This window comes from Orcinus orca, chromosome 10, assembly GCF_937001465.1.
Source record: "Orcinus orca chromosome 10, mOrcOrc1.1, whole genome shotgun sequence".
Lineage (NCBI taxonomy): Eukaryota > Metazoa > Chordata > Mammalia > Artiodactyla > Delphinidae > Orcinus > Orcinus orca.
In genome coordinates this window covers 56,415,333-56,432,304 of record NC_064568.1, presented here as the reverse complement: position 1 = coordinate 56,432,304, position 16,972 = coordinate 56,415,333, and the positions used below count along the sequence as shown (strand labels likewise).

General features: G+C 40.5%; 1 pseudogene; it reads left to right on the top strand.

The window, feature by feature from the left end:
• The first annotated feature begins 3,558 nt into the window (after positions 1-3,558).
• LOC101274864 (extended synaptotagmin-1-like) lies at positions 3,559-5,008 on the top strand (annotated as a pseudogene).
• The last annotated feature ends 11,964 nt before the right edge of the window (positions 5,009-16,972 follow it).

Genomic DNA, 16,972 nt, shown 5'->3' with positions numbered 1-16,972 from the left:
TATTTGCTGCTCAGCATCATGTCCCCTTGGACACATGGGTACTTGCAAAGAGAGTGCATATCCTCACAGATGCTGCAGACTCTGTGCAGGACTCCACATGTGAGCACAAGAACCTGCCCAATCCCTCATTGTTCCTGCACCAAAGTGGGGTGCTGGAGGGGAATGGGCGAGGGAGACAGTGATCACGGGTTGGAGGTGGAGGAGCCTCCCAGGGACCAGGTGGAACTAGGTGGGACCAGGTGGGAGCCTAGGCTCCACGCCCCTGTTACATGCTCCATCATTCCATTGACTTCACTTATAAAACATTAAATCCAAAGACAAATGATTCAGAATTTCAAGACTGCACTGATGAGCGTTAAACCCCAAATGTTCATCTCCCTTCCAAGTGCTCCTGAAGATGGCCCTAGTGAGAACCCACTGTGTGCTAGGCCACATGCGTAGCATGCAAACAAGACAAAGACAAGGCCTGTCCAGGAACCTCTATGTCTTAACAGGGAGAGCAGATAAGAAAAGAGGAAATGATCCTGCAGCGTTTAAGAGCATTGATACAAACACAAGCAGACCATGGTAGCTTGTGTCCTGGTGTCAAGGAAGGAGTCCCCAGTACAGAGACTGCTCAGTGAAACCTAAAGTAGAGGAGGAATAAAACCAGAGGAAGATTGTAGACAGAGGAAATAGCCCTGGATGAACTAGAGGTGGAGAGCATGGGACATTGCAGGACCTGAAGAGGTTGGCTAGATCAGGAATACACATTTCAGGGCTGGCAAGTGGGAAGAGGGGGCTTTCTCCATTATGTTAGGGAATTCCAACATTTTCTGAGGGCAATGGGAGACATTTAGAGGAATTTAAGACAGTGAATGACTTGATCAGACCTATGTTGCATAAAATCATTCAAGTTGCAGTGCGAAGAAGAAAAGTTCCAAAGAGTGGGAAATTTGGCAGAGAGAGCAGTCAGGGTCAAAGGAGAGGCAGTAGAGGGCAGTTTGGGGAGGTATGGGAGGCACTAGGTAACTAAAGGGGACTTGCACGGTATAAGGAAGAGCTTGGATACAGAAGATTGAGGCATGTAGAATTCCCTTCAATATTAATCTGGTAGGTGGGGAGCAGAAGTATCAAGACAGAGCAGGCTGAAACCTGCATTGAGCATGCTTCTTTGGAGGCCTGGACAAGATTAGCTATAGGCTCTGGCCACCCGTTGTTCTAAAATTGTGACACAGCATTGAAACCTGAGCGCTGTTCTGGGGCCTGTTAACAGCGCTCAGTTCCACACCCTTCCTTACAAAAGAACTTACTCTGCAAAGCAAATATAACAACGCTGGGGGAATGTTATCTCAGCAATTCCATAAATGGACCACAGGTAAAATATGAAGACACATTTCGTTCCCTTTAAAAAGCATGGGATATGTGTCTCTGTTTAATCTTTAGGCCTGTGCACATAGAATAGCATCATGGGGTAAATGTTGGGGAGATGGTATCCTAACACATTCAATTTGCCCTACAACTTTCTGAGCACATGAAGTATCTACTGTATTTTAGCAATCCCTAGCTTTCCTGTCAGGTGCAATAAAAGTGACTGATAGTTTCAAAAGTAATTTGGAATCTGAATCTGATTTGCTGAACGGTGTGGCGAGTGCTGTAAGGGATAGCAGAGCTGGTCCAAGGAGCTTGTTGGATGTGCAGAACTGTGGGCATTTGTACACACTTAAAGATCAGGAAACACAGCTTTTACTGTCTCCTTTCCGACCATAAGAAGGTTATCATTTGAGCTGGGAAAGCCATAGGCAACCATTGAGGGCAGAAATTTTAAAAACTGCTAAATAATGTGGCATGAAATAAAAGGGTAATAAGACTTAATGAGAGAAGGGCTATCACCACTAATGTTCTCACAGGATATCAGAGTACCATTTCACTTCGTGTTGGGTTATAATTAATTGCTTTCATGCCTTCCGTGTTGAATACCAATAAGTTCCCTAAGGACTAGAGACATGGCCCACTCATTTTTGCCTCCCTCTCAGCTCTCTGTACATTTTCCATAAAGTACATAAATATTTGTTAGATAAATGAATGAATTAAACACCTTCCTCTTTGGTAATATGATCCTGGCTGGTTTTTAACAGATTAAATTTTTAGGGGGATTTTCTTAGTGAAGACATAAGAAAATGTGCAGGGTCAGGACGTCTCTTGTTCATCCTTTACTGCATGTCCTGGTAGCCCCAACATTGCCCTTCAGCTCTGCATGGGAGGAGAGGGGGAAGCTGACCCTAACTGTACAGCAGTAATCTAAGTCAAGGATATCAAACTAGCTCTTCAGGAAGTGAGCTGATTAAATGTGATTTCCTTAGATATGAGGCTAATAAACAAAATTTAGTTAAAGAATCAAAACTCTTTAGATTCTTATTTTCCCTAAAGTGGTACAAACAACTGATATCCTGTGATAAAAATAAATGAAGACCATGGGAAAATTTTCTCATTCTTCCCCAATGCATTGTCTCCTCTTTCATGCCTTCTATGACATGAAAATCAGCAGAAGAACTTCTCTTTTCTTTCCCCTTTTGCTGGGTGGTAAATACCAGCTGGAGTTTTGTGAGCAGTGAGTAATACACCTGGCACAGGACCAAGGTAACTGCCACCTGAAAACTTTCCACTCTGCCATTATTCTCCAGCTCAGGAGTCTTATGGTCCAAATGGACGACTGGAGGAAACTACTCGTGTGAGCTCTCATTTATTTATTTTAAAATTTATTTTCTATTGGACTATAGTTGATTTACAATGTTGTGTTAGTTTTAGGTGTATGGCAAAGTGATTCATGTATATGTATACATATACATATATCTATTCATTTTCAAATTCTTTTCCCATGTAAGTTATCATAGAATATTGAGCAGAGTTCCCTGTGCTATACAGTAGGTCCTTGTTGGTTATCTATTCTATGTATAGTAGTGTGTATATGTCAATCCCAGTCTCCCAATTTATCTCTTCCCCCATCTTTCACCTTTGGTGACCATAATGAGCTCTCATCTACAGGACGTTTCCTATGGCGTGAGTGCCTGCTCAGGCTGCTGTCAACCCTCCATGGCCCTGTGCCCAGCCCATGCTCAAATGTCTAATCTCACAAGGGTTTCCTCCTGTTTCTTGGCACACAGCCAGCTCTCTCTCCCTTGGCCACAACTTGGCACATTCTCAGGGATGGAAACCAACTTTAATATCATAACAAGAAAAATACATTCAGACCATCAATGTAGCAGAGGCTGCCTTGACAGTTCCCTGCATGCACCCCTCAGGCTTGATTTGCAGGCTTCCAACCGTCAGTTTCTGCCTCTCTGTCCCTCCCGGCCACTTCCTTAAGCCCAGGGAGACTGCTCCCCCTGGGCACAAAGCAGACCTGAAGTTGAGAGAACAATAAGCCCTGGTGACTAGTACCCCTGCTTCCTTGCCCTTCCGTCAAGATAATTCTCCAGTGTGTTTTGTTTTTCACAGTAGGGTTAAGCTCCTGACTACCTTTGATAGGCTGCATTCTCCATCCCTATATCATCACCTGCTACCATCTAACATTTCCTAAATCTGGGAGGACGAAGCTTCCAGAGCCGCGTTGTTGAGGAAGATCTCAATCCCCATTGGAACGAGGCCTTTGAGGTGATCGTCACATCAATTCCAGGCCAAGAGCTAGAGATTGAGGTTTTTGACAAGGACCTGGACAAGGATGACTTTCTGGGCAGGTGTAAAGTGAGTCTCACCACAGTCCTAAACAATGGCTTCCCTGATGAGTGGCCGACCCTGGAGGATGTCTCATCTGGCTGCCTACACTTGCGTCTGACCCCCCCGTCCCACTGCTGCTGAGTTAGAGGCGGTGCTGCAGATGAACCGTCTGATCCAGACTGAGAAGAGTGCAGAACTGGCGCAGCCCTGCTCTCTGTCTACCTGGAGCGAGCTGAGGACCTGCAGCTCCGAAAAGGTACCAAGCCTCCCAGCCCTTATGCTACTCTTGCTTTGGGAAATACTTCTCATAAAACTAAGACTGTTTTCCAAATGTCAGGAGTGCCTCCTCTCTCATCAGGAAACCAAACTCTGAGAGCCTGGAGTTGCAGGTTCCGGGTGAGGGGACTGGCACACTGGGCTTGTTATCCTTGCCTCTCTCTGAGCTCCTCGTGGCTGACCAGCTCTGCTTGGACCACTGGTTTGTGCTCAGCAATGGTCCAGGGCAGAAGCTACTGCAAGCACAGCTAGGGATCCTGGTGTCCCAGCACTCAGGGGTGAAAGTCCACAGCCACAGCTACAGCCACAGCTCCTCTTCTCTGAGCAAAGAACCAGAGCTCGGGGCGGTGGGGGGACTCCCTCACAACACTTCCTCAGCCCCAGAGCTCCGGCAGCGCCTAACACACAGTGACAGTCCCCTTGAGGCTCCAGCCTGGACTCTGGGCCAGGTGAAACTGACTGTTTGGTACTACAGTGAAGAACGCAAGCTGGTCAGCATCATTCACAGTTGCTGGGCCTTTCGACAAAATGGACAGTATCCCCCCGACCCCTACGTGTCACTGTTGCTACTGCCAGACAAGAACTGGGGCACCAAGAGGAAGTCCTCACAGAAGAAGAGGACCCTAAATCCTGAATTCAATGAACAGTTTGAGTGGAAATTGCCCCTGGATGAGGCCTTTCGGCGAAAGCTGGATGTCTCTGTGAAGTCTAGTTCCTCCTTCATGTCAAGAGAGCGTGAGCTGCTGAGGAAGGTGCAGTTGGACCTCGCTGAGATAGACCTTTCCCAGGGTGCAGTCCAGTGGTATGACCTCATGGATGACAAGGACAAGGGCAGCTCCTAGGAGCCAGAGATTACCAGCCTGACTGCTCTGTCTCCTTGCCTCGCCTCTCACTGCATTACCACCTCAATGTGATGAGCCTAAAGCTTGGAGTCCGAGGGCAGAGCCTGCACCCCTCAGCCATCTCACCTCCCAGGCCCATGATAGGGCCTTTGTGTGACCAAAGAGGAGGACTGTATGTTACCCTTTACTGCACGGCCTTTATCCTTCTGGGGTCCTGGGACAGGGATGTGAGCTGGCTATTTCCTGCTCTGCCTGCACATTCTCCTTTCTGCCCAGCTCCTCAGGACCTTCTGTGTCTGTGCCTGGCCACTGGCAGCACTAGCAGTGGCATTAGCTTATGCCAAATACAGCTTTTTGAAAGACCAAAAAAACAAACAAACAAATAAAACCACATAGTTTCCCCAGGAAACTACTAGCCCTTGAATTTTTGTCTCAGGTCCGTTTCTGGGGAAACCCAAACCAAGATGATCAGTGGGCTCCTCCCAAAATTCTTGTAAGAAATTCCAAAGCCAAATGGACATCATTTAAAAATCATCCATAGGGCTTCCCTGGTGGCGCAGTGGTTGAGAGTCCACCTGCCGATGCAGGGGACACTGGTTCGTGCCCCAGTCCAGGAAGATCCCACATGCCGCGGAGCGGCTGGGCCCGTGAGCCATGGCCACTAGGCCCGCGTGTCCAGAGCCTGTGCTCCGCAACGGGAGAGGCCAAAATGGTGAGAGGCCCGCATACCGCAAAAAAACCCCAAAAAAACAAAAACAAATCATCCATAGGATGATTAAAAGTTGACAATTCATAGATAAGCCAAGATTCAAATTTGCTAAATTTAAGTTCTTTCACTTACAGCATCAATATTCAACAAACCTGCTTCTTCGTGCTCTGAAAGTGTTCTTATGACTGAATGACCTCTGTTAGGAAATAGTTTAACAGGATGCATTTCCATTCATTTTCATGTGCTTTGAAGGTTATGGCACAATCCTCTGATTCACAGGTGTTTTCCAAAACTCTCATTCTGTGACCTTGGCCATTTTAGCAACTACCTTCCCCAGGAATGTGCTGTGCGTGAAATCACAGTGGCTGGTACACACAAATTTTTATTTTTAGATTTATTTACTTTCCCTTTTTCCCAAAAACTGATACTTTTTCCCAAATACTGATACTTCACAGAAGAAGAGGACCTGGATGAGGCCTTTCGGTGAAAACTATACTTTCCCTTTTTCCCAAAATACTGATGTATTATTTTCCTTCTCTTCCCTTTTTACCCTCATTTCTCCCTTTGCTTATTTCTATCCTGTCGTTTCTCTTTTTATGACAAAATGATACAATCTCACATAGTGTGCTGACAGTGGATGCTGTGTGCCCAACACATCCCTCTTGGATCAAGGAACTCACCCCTCCTGCTGAGGGATATTGGCAGCTGATGGCTCACAACTCAGTTCCTTTTCCAAAATTGTCCTCAGCTGAAGGAAGCTACCTTGCCCAAGATTATGCTCCACCCTGGGGATAGCCTGCATCCAAAAAGACCCAGACACTTTGTCTCAGTTTGGAACAACTCTGAAGGACCATCCCAGTTCCTAAGCTCCTCATGGGATCAGCTGAGGCTTCTTTTGCAATTGCATCATGGTTTACCTTCTCCCTTTGCCTGTTCTGCTTTCCTTACTCTTCACAAGTACCATTCCTGACAGCACCCTCAAATTAAACTTCTGAATGACTCTCTTAGAATCTCAGAGTCTGTTTCTCAGGAACCTGGCCTACGACACAAATAAAATAAGATCAAGAGGGATAAAAATTCATTCATTTAGATTTACTATCATCTGTGCACTCTGCCTAGTATATATAAGATTTATATATAAGATGGTGTCACAAAACCTTGGAAGGTGTTAGTATATATTTGTGTATTCTACTACTAAAATGTATGGAAAAATAAAGCGTGTAGATTTGGTTGACCCATGGGAGACAAGTGTAACAGCACCTGATATACAGAAGGGTTCAACAAATATTTCCAGAATTTTTCATTCAGCTTTCTTACAATAAAATGTGATATACACTTGTCTCATAACTCAATGCTTCAAAGATTGTGTATTTTAAATTGAAGACAGTGTTTTTAATAAAAATGTTCACATTTTAATCTATATCCAGGTAAATAAAACAATTTAAAATAAATTATTTCTTAAACTGCAGAAATTATCAGATCAATTTCATTGAGTAGGCACTCTGGATCAGTTTCTTTACCTGAACGCTCCCTAAGTTACTATCCATTACCATATTTAATAAAATCAAAATCCCCAAGAAGCAAGAAAAAAAGACTATAAATTAGATGGTTCATGCTATCCAGCAGGCTGTTCATGCTACGCCTACATCTACTTTTTGACAGTTGAATAGGTAGATGGAATGTAAACAATGTGCATTTTGTTGAATGAGAATTTAAAAACTTAACATACCTGAAAATAATCCACCATCATCCTTAATGAGCAGCTGTGTCTTCTCACCATCATTGTGGGGAAACAAGGCCCCTGTATGCTCCCTGAGGCCTCCCATTAATCACCACTCAGCCTCTCACTCACTAAGCTCCCATCACTCTCATTTTCATCCTTGGAGAATTTATGAAAATCTTTCCTGGTGACTTTTTCCAAACTCAGTCTTATTTGGTGTGTGTTTGGGGGGTGGGGGTGGAGGTGACAAGATTTATAGAAGAGCTATCACTACCAACAAATTAATCAGTTAAAACATGAAAATACAAAGTGAGCCAATGGTAGACTAAAAATGAGAAACAAAAGAAAGAAAAGGTGAAAGGATTATGTTTCTGAAATGTTTCCCATGAGTTTCAAGAAGGTACATCCATTGGCGCTGCCTCCTTTAATTGCTAGCTACCCAAGTGCCTTATTAGTTAGGGTCATCCTAGCAGTTGTAATAAATAGACCTCAAAATATAAAATATGCAAGCCTAATACAAGTTTATTTCTTGCTCAGGTAAGTTGTTTCTGGGTGATGGGAGGCTCTCCTGCACCTCAGGCCCCTTTGTACTGTGTCCTGGGTGCCATGTAGCCCTCGCTTCCCTGAGGACTCACTTTCATCAGCATCCAGTCAGTAAAGGAAGAAATAGAGCGAGGAGGAGACATAGCCATCTCTTAAAAGGCTTGGCTCAGAAATGGCACAAATCATTTCTGCACGTGTTCCATTGGTTGGAATTCAGACTCACAGCCACAACTAACCGCAAGGGAGCCTGGGAAATGTGGTCTAGCGTTGTGTGCAGGAAGAAGAGGAAACATTCTTGCTGAACAGCCAGCAGACCCAGACACAGAGCCTTTGTGAGGCTTAAGGAAGACAAGTGAATACGAAGCTTCTCAAACGACACTGGGGGAATCTTAAAGGTGCCAGTGGGCTGACTACTGGAACCAGTCAATGGGAGTCCATGTTCTTCAGCCCTCCTCAGAGTGCCTAAAACTTAACATTTTAAAATAATTCTAATCTTTCAGTAAGAGTTGTACCAATACACCACCAAAGTGATCCTCACAGTAAAGCACTTTGTCTCTCCAAGACAGGATAGATGGCCTCTTAGGGACAGACCAAAGAATTAAGTCACTCTTTTCCCCCCTCCCTCCTTCTACTGAAATAGTCACATTGTTTGGGAAGGTTTCTGAGATCATTATCTGGATGCCTCATCACTCTGACACTGCTACTTTGGGCACTAGAATTTCAATCTTGAAGTCCTGTGAAACTTAACCAGTTCGTTTTCTTAATGTTTTGTCAACAAATAGATAGGCTCTTTTCATAAAATGACAGTTAAGAAAAAAATAAGCATTTCTCTTGACCTATTCGCACAAGAAAACAGTGACTCTTTCATTGCAACATTCAAGCCAGAGATGAGAATTTTATTTGAAGATGACAACTGGTGGTTAATGGTATTCTTTTTGTACTTACTCGCTCTTCCAGATGAACGACAGAGAATAATCGGTATTCTGAAGATGGGTTCACAACAGGCGAGCTTGCAACCCGTACTGTGTTTTTTTAATTCAAAAAGGACATTCCTGAGGGTAAATGTGATCAGGTTTATGCGTCAAACAAAACTGTCTGTGTGGGAGGCTTTTGCTTTGTAGCCTAAATGGTTAACTCAGGCATGTCTACACATAAAACAGCTGAATGATAATTAAGAACTGTCAGTGAGTACCACCACACTAGATATTATCAGTGTTTACCCGCAATATCTGCTCATATTTACAAATCACTTTATAATGTTCATGAAAGTATCTTACCTCAATTATTTATTTGTAACTAGTCATATAGCATGGGTGGATAATGGTTTTTTTAATTGCTGGTTACATCTCCCAAAGCAAAACCAACCTTGTAATTAATTTAGAGCTGTTTTTTCTTAAAGAATTATTAAAATCAAAATCACTTCTTTTTTTACCTATGCAAAGACAGCCAAAAAGTACATGTCTTACAAAAATACTTTAAAATATGTTTTATTTCCACATTGTGGCCAGTTAAGAGAGGAAACAAAGAGGATGAGAAGAAAGAATAGATGGGAACAAAGGATGGGAAATAGAGACAGAGAGGTGAGTAGATGGAAAAAGAGAAAGAAAAGCATGAATGACAGAGGAGGGGCATGAGAAAAAAAGAGCAGGGGAAAGGATGAGAAAGAAAAATGGAGGAAAAAAGGAGTAGCAGATTGCTTTCTTGAGCGGAGTGGGGGACATTTGGACAAAGTGAAGAACAGCATCCACCATCAGGGAAGGGAATGGGGGGAAAGGTTTTCTCTCCTATCACAGCCATTATGATCAGAGCAATGCTAAGATTGAATGAGATCAGGTCCAAGGTAGGTCTAGCAACCGGATGAGGTTTCCCACACTTGCTGTGGACTCTACGAAGAGCCATGTCTCTTTAGTCACTTAAATGATTCCTCACAATGATTCCTTCTTTATGAATTTCCTAGGTTCTTAGATTCTTTTTTTAAAATTGACATATAATTTAAATACCATCAAATTCACTTTTTAAAAGTATATATTTCAGGGTTTTTGGTAAATTCACAAGGTTATACATTCATCACCACTACTTAATTCAAAAATATTCATCACTCCTAAAAGAAACTGCATGAAAACTAACAGTAAGTCCTCATTCCCTCCTCCTACCAACCTCTGGAAACCAAAAATCTCCTTTATGTCTCTAGCAATTGGCATATCCTAGAAATTTCATATAAAGGGAATCACATCATATGTGGCCTTTTGTGTGTGCCTTCTTCTACTTAGCATGTTTTTAAGGTTCATCCATGTCATAGCAGTATTCTTCACTCCTTTTCATAGTTGAAAAATATTTCACTGTATGGATATATCACATTTTCTTTATCCATTTATTAGTTGATGGACATTCTAATTGTTTCTAGTTCTTAGCTATTATGAATAATATTGGTCTGAACGTTCCTGTACAAGTTTTTGTGTGAATATATGTTTTCAATTTTCTTGACTATATGCCTACAATGGAATTGCCAGACGTTATGGTAACTCTATGTTTAAAATTTTGAAGAATTACCAGAATTTTTAACAGAATAAAGATCACCATTTTATTCACACCAGCAATCTTGGAGTGTTCCAAATTCTTCACAACCTTCCCAACACTTGTTATTGTCCACCTTTTTGATTAAAGTGATCCTAGTGGGTGAGAAATTGCTCTCACTGTGATTTTGATTTGCATTTCTCTAATGACTAATGATGGTGAGCATCCTTTCATGTGCCTATTGGTCATTTGTTTATCTTCTTTGGAGAATTATCTAATCAAAACCTTTGCCCAGTTTTTAATTGGGCTGCATTTTATTATTGAGCTATAAATATGCTTCATATATTCTGGATACCAGACCCTTATCAGATATATGATTTGCAAATATTTTCTCCCATTTGGTGGGTTTCTTTTCACTTTCTTGATGCATAAAAGTTTTAAATTTTTATAAAGTCCAGTTTATGTTTTCTCTGGCGGATTATGCTTTAGGTGTCATATCTAAGAAACCATTGCCTAATCCAGGGTCATGAAGATATACACATAGGCTTACTCTAATAAGGGTTTTATAGATTTAACTCTTACATATTTAGGTCTTTGATCCATTTTTTGGGTTAAATTTTGTATATGTTATGAGGTAGGTGACCAACTTCATTATTTTGCATGTGAATACCAGTTGACCTAGCACTATTTGCTGGACTATTCTTTCCACATTGATTTTTCCTGGCACTCTAGATATTTGTCCATTTCATCTAGGTTATCTTATTTGTTAGTATACAATTGTTTATAATAATCCCTTATAGTCCTTTTTATTTCTGTTGGGTTGGTAATAGTATCACCTCTTTCATTCTTGGTTTTAGTACTCTGAGTCCTCTTCCTTTCTTTGTCAACCTAGCTAAATATTGTCAATTATTTTGGTGCTTTCAAAGAACCACAGTTTGGGTGTTTTTATTTTCTCTATTGTTCTTCTATTCCCTATTTCATTTGTTTCTGCTGTAATCTTCATTATTTTCTTCCTTCTGCTTGCTTTGGGTTAAGTTTGTTCTTTCTTTCCCTAGTTTCTTAAGGTGAAAGGGTAGGTTATTGATTTGAGAGCTTTTTTCTTTTTACATAGGCATTTAGAACTATAAAGTGAGCATTGCTTTCATTGTATCCCATAAGTTATGCTATATGTTGTGCTTTTGTTTTCATTCATCTAAAAGTATTCCTAAGGTCATGTGATTTCTTCTTTGACCCATTAGTTGTTTATGAGTGTGTCATGTAATTTCCAGTATTTATGAATTTCCCCGAGTTTCTTCTGTTATTGATTTCTAACTTCATTTTTTTTTATGGTCAGAAAACATACTTTGTATGACTTCAATCTTTTTAAATTTTTTAAGACTTCTTTTATAAGGCTTAATATATGGTCCATTCTGAAGAATACTCCAAGTTCACTTGAGAAGAATGTGTATTTAGCATTTGTTGGGTGTTCTATAGATGTTTGTTATGTCAGGTTGGTTTGTAGTGTTGTTCAAATCTTCTTTCTCCATGGTAATCTTCTGTCCAGCTGTTCTATTCATTATTAAAGTAGAGTATTGGTGTGTCCAGTTATTACTCTTGAATTTTCTACTTCTCCCTTAAATTCTGACATTTTTGCTTCATGAATTTGAGGGCTCTGTTGTCAGGTACATATAAGTTTATAATTGTTATATCTTCCAGATGCATTGACCAATTTATCATTACAAAATGTGTTGTTTTTTTTTGTCTAGTAAAAATTTTATCTTAAAGTTTATTTGGTCTGATATTAATATAGCCAGTCCAGCTCTCTTTTGATTGCCGTTTGAATGGTATATGTTTTTCTATCATTTTACTTTTAACCTATTTGTCTTGAATCTAAAGTATGTTGCTTGTAGACAGCATATATTTGAATCATTTAAAAAATCCATTCTACAAATCTTTGCCTATTAATTGGAGTGTTTAATCACTTATATTTAATGTAATTACTGATAAAGTAGAATTTCCTTTGCTATTTACATTTTGCTATTTGTTTTCTACATGTCTTATGTCTTTATCTCTTCTTTTTCCATTATTGCCTCCTTTTGTGTTAAAGTCCAGTTCTCCACTATTAGTAATGTTAATTCTGATCATTTGACAACTAAGAAATATCAACCACTCTGAGGTTGCCCAGGTGACTTTAAATCTCACTTGAGATATTGATTGTTCTTCACTATTCCAATAAAACCAAATCATGAGAAAGATTTCATGATATAGTTTAGGGTTTAGTCACCACTTGCTAGAAGAATTCAACATATTATCAATGACAATATAAAATATTTTGAAAAGTTTTATTTTGTGTCTTAACTCCTTTCAATATTCATTCACACACAAGATGCTAAGTGCCAACTTAATTCTAGGCAATGACGTAGACACGGGGAAAACAATAGTGAATAAGATAGACAAGGTCCCTGTCCTCATGAAGCTTAAGTTCTAGTGGAAGAGACAGTCAATGAATAGATGAACAAGTATATTCTAGAGATAAGAGCTAGGAATAAAATATGGTATGGGAAAGATGTAGAGATGCATAGTGGAGGGGATATTTTAGATTGGAGGATTCTGAGAAGTGCTCTCTGAGAAAGTGACTTTTGAACAAACACCTAAATGAAGAGAGGGTTCAAGTCATAAAGTTCTGTTGGGGTAGTGTTTGAGGTATAGAAAATAGCTGCAAAGACCCTCAAGCAGAAGCGTGCTTGGCATGGTTGAGGAGCAACAAAGATTCCCATGTGGCTGAAGAGAAATAAGCAGGGGAAAGACTGGTGAAAAATGAAGCAAGTTAGGTAGCCAGTGTTCATATATGCATGATCTCATAGGCCTTATTCTAAGCCAGTAGAGGGTTGTGAGCAAAAGAATGGTATTGTTAGTTTTCATTTTTAAAGGATCACTCTGGCTACTGCATGGAGAATAAACGGTTGGAGGACATAAGTGAAGTTGAAAGACCAATGTAGTGGACACTCTTTAAGTTGATTTCTAATAAGCTATACCCTCGTATTGGTACTCTCCCTGAATTCAGGCAGAACCTATGACTTACTTCTAATGAACAGAATATGGCAAAGGTGATGGGATTCAATGTCACAGTTATGTTGCATTACATAAGACTTCATCTTAGCAGACTGGAATGTGAGACATTCTCTTGATTCTGTTGAAGAAGCAAACCATCTATGGCCTAGGAGTGGGCCATGTGTCAGAGACCTCTAGGACCTATGGGCAAGGCAGTCCCCAGCCAAGAGCTGGTAAGAAGCTGAGCCCTAAGTTCTACAACCACAAGACACTGAATTTTGCTAACTATTTGAGTTAACTAGGAGGTGGATCCTTCCTTAGTTGAACCTCCAGATGAGAATGCAGCCTGCCAACATCTTGATTACAGACTGTCAGATGCTGAGCAGGGTCAGTTAAGCTATTTCCAGACTCCTTCCGGATCCATGGAAACTGTGAGATAATTAATGTGCATGGTTTTAAATTGTGAGATAATACATGTGCATGGTTTGTGGTAATTTGTTACACAGCAACAGAAAAACAACACAACCAACTGAAATGTTTTTGTAGTAGTCCAGGCAAGAGATGATAGCTAGTAGTAATGGAGATGGGGGGAAGTGGTCTGATTTGGGATGTGTTTTGAACATAGAGATTTTGCCAATAACATTTGCCAGTAGCTTGGATATGGTATATGTGAGAATGGAGGAGCCCAAGATGACTCCAAGGATGGCTCCATAAATAAAAATATCCCGCTTACAAAAATCAATTGATTTATATTTTGGGCATCTTATAAATAAAATCTGCTCAACCCCCATTGGCATGATGTAGCACTTCTTCCAGGAATGCATTTGACCCTTTTCTAAGCCAGGCTAGTTTTGCTCATGCTTCACGTTTCAAGTGAAATGTGTCCCTTCTGTGAAAGCTCCATCATGTAGGATAGTAGCTTAAATTTTTGCTCCCTGTCTTAGTCAGTTTGGGCTGCTATAATGGAATCCCATGGCATGGTGTCTTATAAACAACAGAAATCTATTTCTCACAGTCTAGAGGCTGGGAACTCCAAGGCACTGGCAGATTCAGTGTCTGGTTCACAGATAGCTGTCTTCTTGCTGTGTCCTCTCATGGCAGGAGGGGCAAAAGAGCTCTGTGGGGTCTTTTTTATGAGGGCACTAATCCTGTTCACGAGGACTCTGTCTTCATGACCTAATCACTTCCCAAACACCCCACCCCCAAAACACCACCACATTGGGGATTCAATTTCTACCTATGAATTCTGGGGACACAAACATTCAGTCTACAGCACTCCCCTAGCACATTGCTCAGAAATCTCTTTACAATATTTGTCTCATGAACTGTAACTTATGTTTGTGTCTCTGTCTCCTACACAAGGCAGATGGTTTTTTTTTTGTTTTTTTGTTTTTTTTTTTTTTGCGGTACGTGGGCCTCTCACTGTTGTGGCCTCTCCCGTTGCGGAGCACAGGCTCCGGACGCGCAGGCTCAGCGGCCATGGCTCACGGGCCCAGCCGCTCCACGGCATGTGGGATCTTCCCGGGCCGGGGCACGAACCCGTGTCCCCTGCATCGGCAGGCGGACTCTCAACCACTGCGCCACCAGGGAAGCCCAAGGCAGATGGTTTTCATCTTTATATTCCAAAAGCCTAGAACAGAGTCTGGGACATCTAGAAAATATTCAAAAGTTTGGTGAATGAATAATTGCAGTTATTCAGAAAATATCTGAAATCATCAGATTCAACTGTATTTTACCTGATTCTGTCCTCCCATATCAACATAGTTCATCTCACTATATGATCAACTAAAGCAGAAAAGATGTGTACTCATATATTATCTGTATATGTGAGTGTATATAATAAATAGACTGTACTGTAATCATTTGACATTGTTAACTCCATAAATAACATTATTACTCATGTTATATATACTGTGTGTATGTGTGCATGTGCTTGTTTACATGTGTTTTGTGTGTGTGTGAGAGAGAGACAGACAGAGAGATAAAGGATTCTTATAAGCTGAAAAAACATGTTTAATACAGTTTAAATTGAGGATCCAGCATTTACCTTCTTGATCTATTGTTTCCTAGTCTTGTAAAAGGATAAAAGTGAAATTTTGAAAAGACTTTTGAGACTGATACTTCAACTATTCAAGAATGTGCAAAAGGGATAAGACAGATGCTAAGTCTCTTTAAAAAAGGAAAGGAATGTTCCAATATAAAAAATATGGTATTTGTGGGCTATGGTTTGTTCAAACACACTGGGGTAAATTTCCAGGCTTCAGTCCAATTGTATGATGCATTCAGGATCTCTGTGCCTACTCATAGAAATGTCTCGGATAAAAGACTTTGAAAATTGTTTAGGGACTTTAACTGTTCTGAGCACAGAAATGTTGGCCATTTCATTTTGGGACCAGAGGTTCAATATGGAACCTGATAGACCAGTGATCATAGTTTCTGTAATTCCAGAAAACACACACACACACACACACACACACACACACACACACACGTACACATGCACACACACCCTTCCTAAGAGGGCAAGTGACCTCAAAGGATTGGAGGAGCCTCTCTGAGTCAGTTCACCATTTGCCTTAAAGTGCTCATTTTCCTACTCATCATTCTGGGACACCCAAACTCTCCAATAAATCACAAATACACACTTGCTGTCACTCGGGAAAATTTTTGGCAAAAAGACTTATGATCTGGAGCTATGCTGGAATTTCTGTCTCTCCAATTAAAAATGATGTTCAACACTATAGTATATTCAGAAGTTGAAATACAATGTTGTACAAGTGAAATCAATATAATGTTATAAAACAGGGTTACCTCAATTTAAAAGAAATGATGCTCAAAGCAACCCATTACTTCGGTTAGAGTAATTCACAGTTTGGAACCAAAGCAGAAATGCCAAGCTCAGAAGAAAGCCAGATCTGAACACAACTGAAAGGGTTTTCCATAGACAAAATCAAGAAACAGAACAAATTTGGCTGTTCAAAATATTACTTAATCCTAACTTAGTTCTCAGACAAGGATGGAATATCAATTGATAATGATAGATATACTTTTACCAGTATGGGTTGAAGCTATCCAGGAGACACCACCAAACGGTCAGTCTCAAAATTTGATCTATGTTACCTTGTAAACATTCAAACAACAGTCATTGCTGAAAATGTATAAGAATTGGAATCTATTTTTGGAAAGCATATTTAGTATATTCACTAAGCCCCTCACGGCTCTATCAGTGACTCTGCTAAGGGAGGGTACCATTCAGAGCCATGCAGAATGCCATTTAAAATGCACATGCTTGTGAAATGGGGAAAAAAATCAATAGGTAAAGAAATATTTGTTCTGTGGTTACAAAACCATATTTCAGAGCCAGGAAATATGCATAAGAATTTTCTTTTGGAGAAAATTGTGTAATTTCCAGATGAAAGTTTAAAAATTAAAAAACAACAACAAAATATCCAGCAATGTAAATTAGTAACACAACATGGTTCAAGCAAGTGAACTATGCTAGATTCTGCACAGAAGTTTCCATGATGTTCATACACAGAAAGAAAATATTTTGGAAATTATTTTCATGTTGATCTTCTAGAGAGGAAACCAAACCTATATGGCCTTAACACTTTGTTTGCATTTAATAACCATTAAACTTAA